This window comes from Scyliorhinus torazame, unplaced genomic scaffold (genome assembly GCF_047496885.1).
Source record: "Scyliorhinus torazame isolate Kashiwa2021f unplaced genomic scaffold, sScyTor2.1 scaffold_235, whole genome shotgun sequence".
In the NCBI taxonomy this organism is placed as follows: domain Eukaryota; kingdom Metazoa; phylum Chordata; class Chondrichthyes; order Carcharhiniformes; family Scyliorhinidae; genus Scyliorhinus; species Scyliorhinus torazame.
This window is the reverse complement of record NW_027307962.1, coordinates 199577-208480: the sequence shown is the minus strand read 5'-3', so window position 1 is coordinate 208480 and position 8904 is coordinate 199577.

The window sequence follows — 8904 nt, the reverse complement described above, 5'->3', positions numbered from 1 at the left end:
TGGCCTCCGCCTCAACAGGGCCAAATGCTCCTTTGGTCAAACAGAAATTAAATTCCTCGGAGACCACATTTCACAGTTTGGCATGCAGCCGGATGCTGACAAGGTATCTGCCATTAAGGCCATGAAGACACCGCAGGAGAAGAAGGCGGTCCTCCGCTTCCTTGGCATGGTCAATTTCCTGGGGAAATTCATCCCTAACCTCGCCTCCCACACCATGGCTCTCAGGAACCTGGTTAAGAAGACGACCGAGTTCCAATGGCTCCCCGCCCACGAACAAGAATGGCGGGAGCTCAGGTGTTGGCATTTTTTGATCCGGCCAAAGAAACAAAGATCTCCACAGATGCCAGTCAGGCCGGCATTGGAGCAGGGCTCCTTCAACATGACGACGCCTCCTCATGGGCTCCTGTCGCATACGTGTCACGTGCAATGATGCCCACCGAACAGCGCTATACGCAAATTGAAAAAGAAACGCAGTCTCCACAGATCCAGAGTACCCAACACATCAAGTGTCTTCTTTGTTTCAGGGCTATCCTTCAATACATGAGTGCAATCTATGATGCCATGCATTATGGGAAAGCCAAGCACACACCGAAATCTCAGTGTTCAGAACATCACCTCACTAGCTGTCTTGAAAAGTAATACAAGTACCAGCTTGCGTTAACATTGCACCTTTAACTTGATTGAAGTTCTGTATGCTGCAGCAAGCTAATGTGGCAATTGCCTTACACATCACCAAAGCAAAGAGATTCATTGCAATTGTCACTATGATTGCTACAAAGAGTGCACAGTGTGAGCAAAAATGTTCACGATCTTATTGGAGCAAGTTGCAAATCTTCGAGTATAATTCCATGGTGAACCATAACCAATTACTCCACTGTACAGTTAATAAATGTAGTCAACAGAGTAATCGAAGCCTCATTTGCCTATGCTGCTTTCCCTCCACTATCTAAAATAGTGTCTTTCTGATCTTTCCCTTTTCCCTCCAAATAATAATTTGATTTGGTGGAATTTCTGATGGAATATCTTATTGAAGGGAAAGTTCCCTCCAGGCACAACACAGGTAAAGCTCCATAATGTAAACAGTACACTACCTCCAAACAGCATTCACATTACAACCAATGTTATAGCAAAAGCTGATGTCATATGCTCCTCCTAAGTGGAAACCTCGGAAAAATTAAAAAGACACCTTCTTGTTCGCAAAGCCCACTTAAAAAGGACATGAGTTGCTTCACCAGCAGAAATTGAGAAATACTGGTCACAAAGGGGCTTGATGTCACTTGACACCATTTTGATATTTCAATGGGATTAGCTTGAGAACACCTCATTGAGGCATAAGGGAGCAAATCCCACAGGGCAAGCATTGCAAGAAAACGTTTAGGATTTTAGAATGCTTGAGCAAACAGCTGGCACTCACAATGGACTGAGTAGGTTCAGTCTGTGGGGTATGGTTGTAAATCAGGACAGATTATAGTCAGGATAGAGATCCTGTGTTACTAGTCTCTATCCTTTTTTTTCAAAAGTAGACTCAAAAATAGGTCATCTTTTTTGGTATTCAGGTGAGGAGCATAAACTCAATCCTGTTTAACGCCTTTACAGCTAGTGAACAACAATTAATCTGCATCTTTACTGATTGCATTGAGGTGGCAAAAGTCTAAACATAATAACTGAACTTCCTAGAAACTGTGTCCAAGATGATTGTTCAGGAAGTCTCCCAAGTTTAGCATTCAGGTTATTACCAGCTAATGAAAAATGTATACAGGTACACCAGGGTGGACTGATAGCTACAATCCAATTATCATATCATTGTGGCAGATCCTTTTAAACTCACAACAGAAACATTTTAAGGCATTTAAGTGGTAGTATCTCCCTGCTATCTATCGCAGACACGGGCTAGGGATATCCTTCAGGTAATGGGGTGAAATTCTCCGGAAACGGCGCAATGTCCGCCGACTGGCGCACAAAACGGCGCAAGTCAGACGGGCATCGCGCCGCCCCAAAGGTGCGGAATGCTTTATAAAGCATTAGTTAGGCCCCATTTAGAATACTGTGAGCAATTTTGGGCCCCACACCTCAGGAAGGACATACTGGCACTGGAGCGGGTCCAGCGGAGATTCACACGGATGATCCCAGGAATGGTAGGCCTAACATACGATGAACGTCTGAGGATCCTGGGATTATATTCATTGGAGTTTAGGAGGTTGAGGGGAGATCTAATAGAAACTTACAAGATAATGAATGGCTTAGATAGGGTGGATGTAGGGAAGTTGTTTCCATTAGCAGGGGAGACTAGGACCCGGGGGCACAGCCTTAGAATAAAAGGGAGTCACTTTAGAACAGAGATGAGGAGAAATTTCTTCAGCCAGAGAGTGGTGGGTCTGTGGAATTCATTGCCACAGAGGGTGGTGGAGGCCGGGACGTTGAGTGTCTTTAAGACAGAAATGATAAATTCTTGATTTCTCGAGGAATTAAGGGCTATGGAGAGAGAGCGGGTAAATGGAGTTGAAATCAGCCATGATTGAATGGCGGAGTGGACTCGATGGCCCGAATGGCCTTACTTCCGCTCCTTTGCCTTATGGTCTTATGGTCTAAATGCAACCAAAGTATTGTTAGGAAGGGAACTCTTGTATTCACACATGAAGAATGTATCCACATGGGTGGGGGTTGAGCCGGGGGGTGGGGGGGGTGGGTGGAAGGGAAGATTTTGTGAGGGCCACGAATAATCCAGCACGTGTTTATAGAGTCAAACAGTAAGTTACTTTATTTACAATAATATATACACAGCAGCAGTAGTTCACCACTGCTTCCTTCTCTAGCCAGTACCACACTGGCCAGCTCTATTTATACAGCTGAATTACTAGTGATTGACCCGCCTCCTCATTGGGGGAGCTCATACTCCCAAGAATCTTAGCCTTTTGGCTAAGATGAGCGTGAGGTCAGGTGTAATGCCTGGATTTGGTATGTTTCTCTTGTGGGACCATGAATTGGATTCAATTTGAATTGGTTTTTGGAGCAGGCAAGGAGCTGGATTAGGGGGTTACCTCTGTCCACACTGAGCTCTGGCTTTGTAACTCTGATAAAGTAATAAATAAATCATGGGATAAACAATTGTCCCCAGCCAATAGGATTCAGGCAGGTTATAACAGGAGTTAAGGGGTCTGTTACCCATGAGGTTATGACCCAAATTTTGTAGTCAGTGGTGAAGCTAAAGCACTCAGCGTTAACATCAAAGAAAGCTGCCCCAAAGATTTAGTAATCTCTATGGGGTGTCCTGACATTAATTTGAATGTGTCACGAAGTCAAGGGGATCTCCAGGTGTCCAGCAGCAGTGCTGCCATCAAGCAAGGTGAGTAGCAAATCAGATTGAAGAATTCACACAGACAGCAGAACAGGAGGTAAAATGTGCTGATTATGCTTCAATTTTACCAATTTTACAAAGGGCGAAATAAAGTTTGAAACATGCACATTAGAAGCTGAAATATCATATACAAACTTTAAAAAATAATTTTGTTATTATTAAACTATGGATTTTTTATTATAATGTTTCATTACAAAATTGGTGAAAATAGTTTTTCGGAGCAAAGAGTTTGTTCAGCATCAGTTTTGTTTAATAGCTTACTAAATCCCCAGTTTCACCTTTTTTACAAGCATAACTTTTTCAGAGTTTTCTTTACAGAAATATTACCGTGTAACCAGGGAGGTTCTCGTAATTTAGTGATTTTAAAAGTTTGCCATATGCAGGGACATCAATTTTGCAGAAACAGCAACTTCTGGATTTCTGTGTTTGCCTGTGCATGTGCAAAAGTCAAACGTTGCTGTCAGTTTCATAGGGTAATAATGTTGATAACGCTGACAGCTTCCCCATCATTACAACCATAACACTTGGACCATCGCTTGGTACAGTACCGCAAATCCGACTGTCCAAAAACCTGACATTTTCTCTCAGTCCACAGAACACGGTATAAAATTAATAATTAATAAACTCTTTGAAATACAATTAGGTGGTTATATGGGTTCTTACATTCATCACGTCCTTAAAATCATTGTAACTACTGACCAGTATTTTTGGCACCCTCACTCTGAAGCCTGGATATTAAATATAGGGATACGACAAACTTGTCCCCAGGGAATATCTTGTGGGTTAATAATAATAGTAATAATAATCTCTATTAGTGTCACAAGTAGGCATGCATTAACAATCCAATGAAGTAGGGGCAGCACGGTGGCACATCCTGCTGCCTCACGGCGCCGAGGTCCCAGGTTCGATCCCGGCTCTGGGTCACTGTCCGTGTGGAGTTTGCACATTCTCCCCGTGTTTGGGTGGGTTTCACCCCCACAACCCTAAGATGTGCTGGCTAGGTAGATTGGCCACGCTAAATTGCCTCTTAATTGGAAAAATGAATTGGGTACTCGAAATTTATGTTAAAAAAAACAATCCAATTAAGTTACTGTGAAAATCCCCTTGGCGCCTGTTCGGGTACACAGAGGGACAATTCAGAATGTCCAAATGACCTAACAGCACGTCTTTTGGGACTTGTCGGTGGAAACTGGAGCACCTGAAGGAAACCCACGCAGACACGGGGAGAATGTGCAGACTCTGCACAGACAGTGACCCAAGCCGGGAATCGAACCAGGGTCCCGGCACTGTGGAGTGCTAACCACTGTGCTACTGTTATGCCCTGTACAGGAGGGATTGCCGATCCCAGAAACAAGATGGAACAGCTTCAGGTCAGTCCTGCTCTCTCTCATCTGATTTGATGGGCAATCCACAATCTAGGGAAATCCAAAATCTGGCATGGTCTTAGGCCCGAGGCTTTTAGACTTTGGACCTGCTTTGCAAATAAGAAAGCTGTACTGGAAGTATTAGTGAGGAATAAAATTGATTGTTTAGTTTAAGTTCAGCAGAGAACCATTAGTACAACAAATATCAAATAATCTCCAAACATTACAAATTATTATTGTCAACAGTTAAACATATTATATAACATCATTAACCCAGCAAAACTATTGTGTCAAACTAATTGTGAAACCTTGTACATGATGAACCCAACCTCTAACTGTGCAATCTTCTGGGAATGGTAAAACACCAGACAAACATTCAATGGTCAATTCAGGAAAAAAATGGAGAAATTTCTGTCCAATATCATGATCCCGAAGCAGTTCATAACTTTTCCTGATCAGAAATAACCAATAACTTGCCCTATATATTTACAAATATCATCTTCTTGTGGAGTTCTCTTTTAATGGACTATTGCAACTTCCTGTCCTTGTTTTCAAAATCCATTCTATGGATTTATAATACTCTGTGAGAAGAATTACCTCCTGGTATCTAAGCTCCTACCTTATTGGTTACATATGCATTGAACTTAGGCCTGTGGTGAATTAATAAATTGTTATGTATTATATTTTATATTTCTGGCAGTAATATTATTTTTCAAAACCCTGGTTTAAAATATTTACAAGCAGTGTGACTACTAAAACTGTAATTAAGGAATTGTAAAAGGTGAGGTAATCATTATTTTAACCATTTACTTGTTTACAGAGAGATTAAATGAAATGAAATGAAAATCGCTTATTGGCACAAGTAGGCTTCAAATGAAGTTACTGTGAAAAGCCCGTAGTCACCACATTCTGGCACCTGTTCAGGGAGGCCGGTATGGGAATTGAACCGTGCTGCTGGCCTGCCTTGGTCTGCTTTAAAAGCTAGCTCTTTAGCTTTGTGCTAAACCAGCCCTAATGGAATATTGTTTTGCTTATTGGAGATTCCCTGGGGTGTAAATAAGTTATGAGGATGTGGCATTTAGTCCTAGCTGAACAGGTTATGGGACAACTTAGTGGGATACAGATTATGTAATTAATGGGAGGAGCCAGGTCCATCTGTAGAGTTGCAGTCTGCTAGAAGATTTTAAGTTAAACAGCAGTCTGCCTTCGGATTTGAGTCTGAAGACAAAAGGATTTTCAGGTTGGTTCTGAAAGGGTCGTTCTCCAAATGTCTGTATAGAGAAGCAAGTAACCCTGATTGTTGGCTTTATTTACAAGAGGCATCTGAACTGTATTGGGTTGCTTAATTGGAATATAGTGGTGGGTATACAGTAAGTTAATGTTTTTCCATTTATTTGAGAACTGCTTAACTGTTAATTGTAAAGTTATTTATTTGATATGAATGTGGTTAACTATGTGTTTAAATTAAAGTTTGTTTTAACATAAAAGATACATATTGATCAGTCATCACTCCTGGGGTGAAGTATCTTTTCCTCACAGTTTTGCAAATAGAAACAGTGTTTCGGGTTCTCGTCTGGTATCCTAAGAAATGTTGGGCTCTGGTCCAGTATCCTAACAGGCCCTACCACCCCTATCCCTTTTACATAGTCTATTCAATTAGGCTGCATGCAGTCCCTTCAACCTTTTAAAGAGTTAAATCTTATCCCTTCAATGCCTGCGTTTCTCTAAAGTGAACATCCCTAATTCTCAGAGCATTAAAAAAATTATTTCACAGGATGTGGGAGTTGCTGGCTAGGCCAGAATTTGCTGCCCATTCTTAGTTGTCCTTGAGAAAGTGGTGGTGAGCCACCTTCTTGAACACTGTGTTGTGGGTATCCTAAAGCCATGCTGGAAATCCCCTGTAACTGGCATCAACTTGATTTCACACTGGGTGCAGCACAATGCCAACCACTCAATAGCAACATATTTAAAGCAGACAAGATCCCGAAAGGGCTACAGATCACAAACCCACTCAAGTCGACCTACAACACAGACTTTGCTGAGAGACTCTGCCGTCGCACCTCTCTCACACTCCTCAACCACCTCGTCCGCCAGCTCTACAGCAGACGACGCAACTTGGAAACCAAGATAGAGGCCATATTCTGAACTTGCGCTCAGGATGCAGCAGACCAGCTGCGGAACACCGCCAAACAGATGAGACAATAATACTATGCCACCTATATGCATACCAAGAACAGAAAGCTTGAGAAACTTGGCATCACCACCGGCAGCAACCAAGCCACCCCCGGTGTCACAGTAGAAAATACAGGGAAATCTATTGTCAACTTGTCAGACTACACCCTTCAACCAGACAAAATTGAAGTCCTCAGCAGAGGGCTTAATTTCTGCACCACCACCAAAATGGACCCCATCAGTCTCGCGGCAGACACGGAGGAATTCATCAGGCGAATGAGGCTCCGGGATTTCTTCCACAGACCCCAAGAGGCCAACAGCGAACCCAAGCTGACTACCAATGAACCGGAACAGCAGACCGAGAAATCTGCGGTGCGGCAACCGAAGAGGAAAGAGTCGAATTGGACCCCTCCGGAAGGCCGCTGCCTTAGACTCGACATGTATGCTCAAGCCGTCAGGAGTCGCGTCAATGCCAGATTCATCAGTCGCATTCACAAGACAACCCCGAACGTCACCCAAGCACAACGCAATGCCATCCGCACTCTCAAGACCAACCACAGCATCGTCATCAAACCAGCAGACAAAGGGGGGGGGGCCACTGTCGTACTGAACAGAACGGACTACTGCAAAGAAGTATACCGACAACTGAACAACCAAGAACACTACAGACAGTTGCCCGCAGATCCGACCAAGGAACACATCCGCCAACTTAACAGACTGATCAAGACCTTGGATCCAGATCTTCAGAGCACCCTACGTGCTCTCATCCCACGTACTCCCCGCATTGGAGATCTCTACTGCCTCCCAAAAATACATAAGGCCAACACACCAGGCCGCCCTATCGTTTCAGGCAATGGGACCCTGTGTGAGAACCTCTCTGGCTACATCGAGGGCATCTTGAAACCCATCGTACAAGGTACACCAAGCTCCTGTCGCGACACGACGGACTTCCTACAGAAATTCAGCACCCATGGACCAGTTGAACCAGGAACATTCCTCGTCACAATGGACGTCTCGGCACTCTACACCAGCATCCCCCATGACGACGGCATTGCTGCAACAGCCTCCGTACTCAACACCGACAACTACCAATCTCCAGACGCAATTCTGCAACTCATCCGCTTCATTCTGGATCACAACGTCTTCACCTTCGACAACAAGTTCTTCATCCAGACGCACGGAACAGCCATGGGGACCAAATTCGCACCCCAATACGCCAACATCTTCATGCACAAGTTTGAACAGGACCTACTCACCGCACAGGACCTTCAACCGATGTTATACACCAGATACATCGATGACATTTTTTTCCTTTGGACCCACGGCGAAGAATCACTGAAACGACTACACGATGACATTAATAAGTTCCATCCAACCATCAGACTCACCATGGACTACTCTCTAAAATCAGTTGCATTCTTGGACACACTCGTCTCCATCAAGGACGGTCATCTCAGCACTTCGCTTTACCGCAAACACACGGATAACCTCATGATGCTCCACTTCTCCAGCTTCCACCCTAAACACATTAAAGAAGCCATCCCCTATGGACAAGCGCTCCGTATACACAGGATCTGCTCAGACGAGGAGGAGCGTAACAGACATCTACAGACGTTGAAAGATGCCCTCGTACGAACGGGATATGGCACTCGACTCATCGATCGACAGTTCCAACGCGCCACTGCGAAAAACCGGGCCGACCTCCTCAGAAGTCAAACATGGGACACAACCGACAGAATACCCTTCGTCGTCCAGTACTTCCCCGGAGCGGAGAAACTACGTCATCTTCTTCACAGCCTTCAACACGTCATTGATGACGATGAACATCTTGCCAAGGTCATCCCCACACCCCCACTACTTGCCTTCAAACAACCGCGCAACCTTAAACGAACCATTGTGTGCAGCAAACTACCCAGTCTTCAGAACAGTGACCACGACACCACACAACCCTGTCATGGCAATCTCTGCAAGACGTGCCAGATCATCGACATGGATACCACTATTACACGTGAG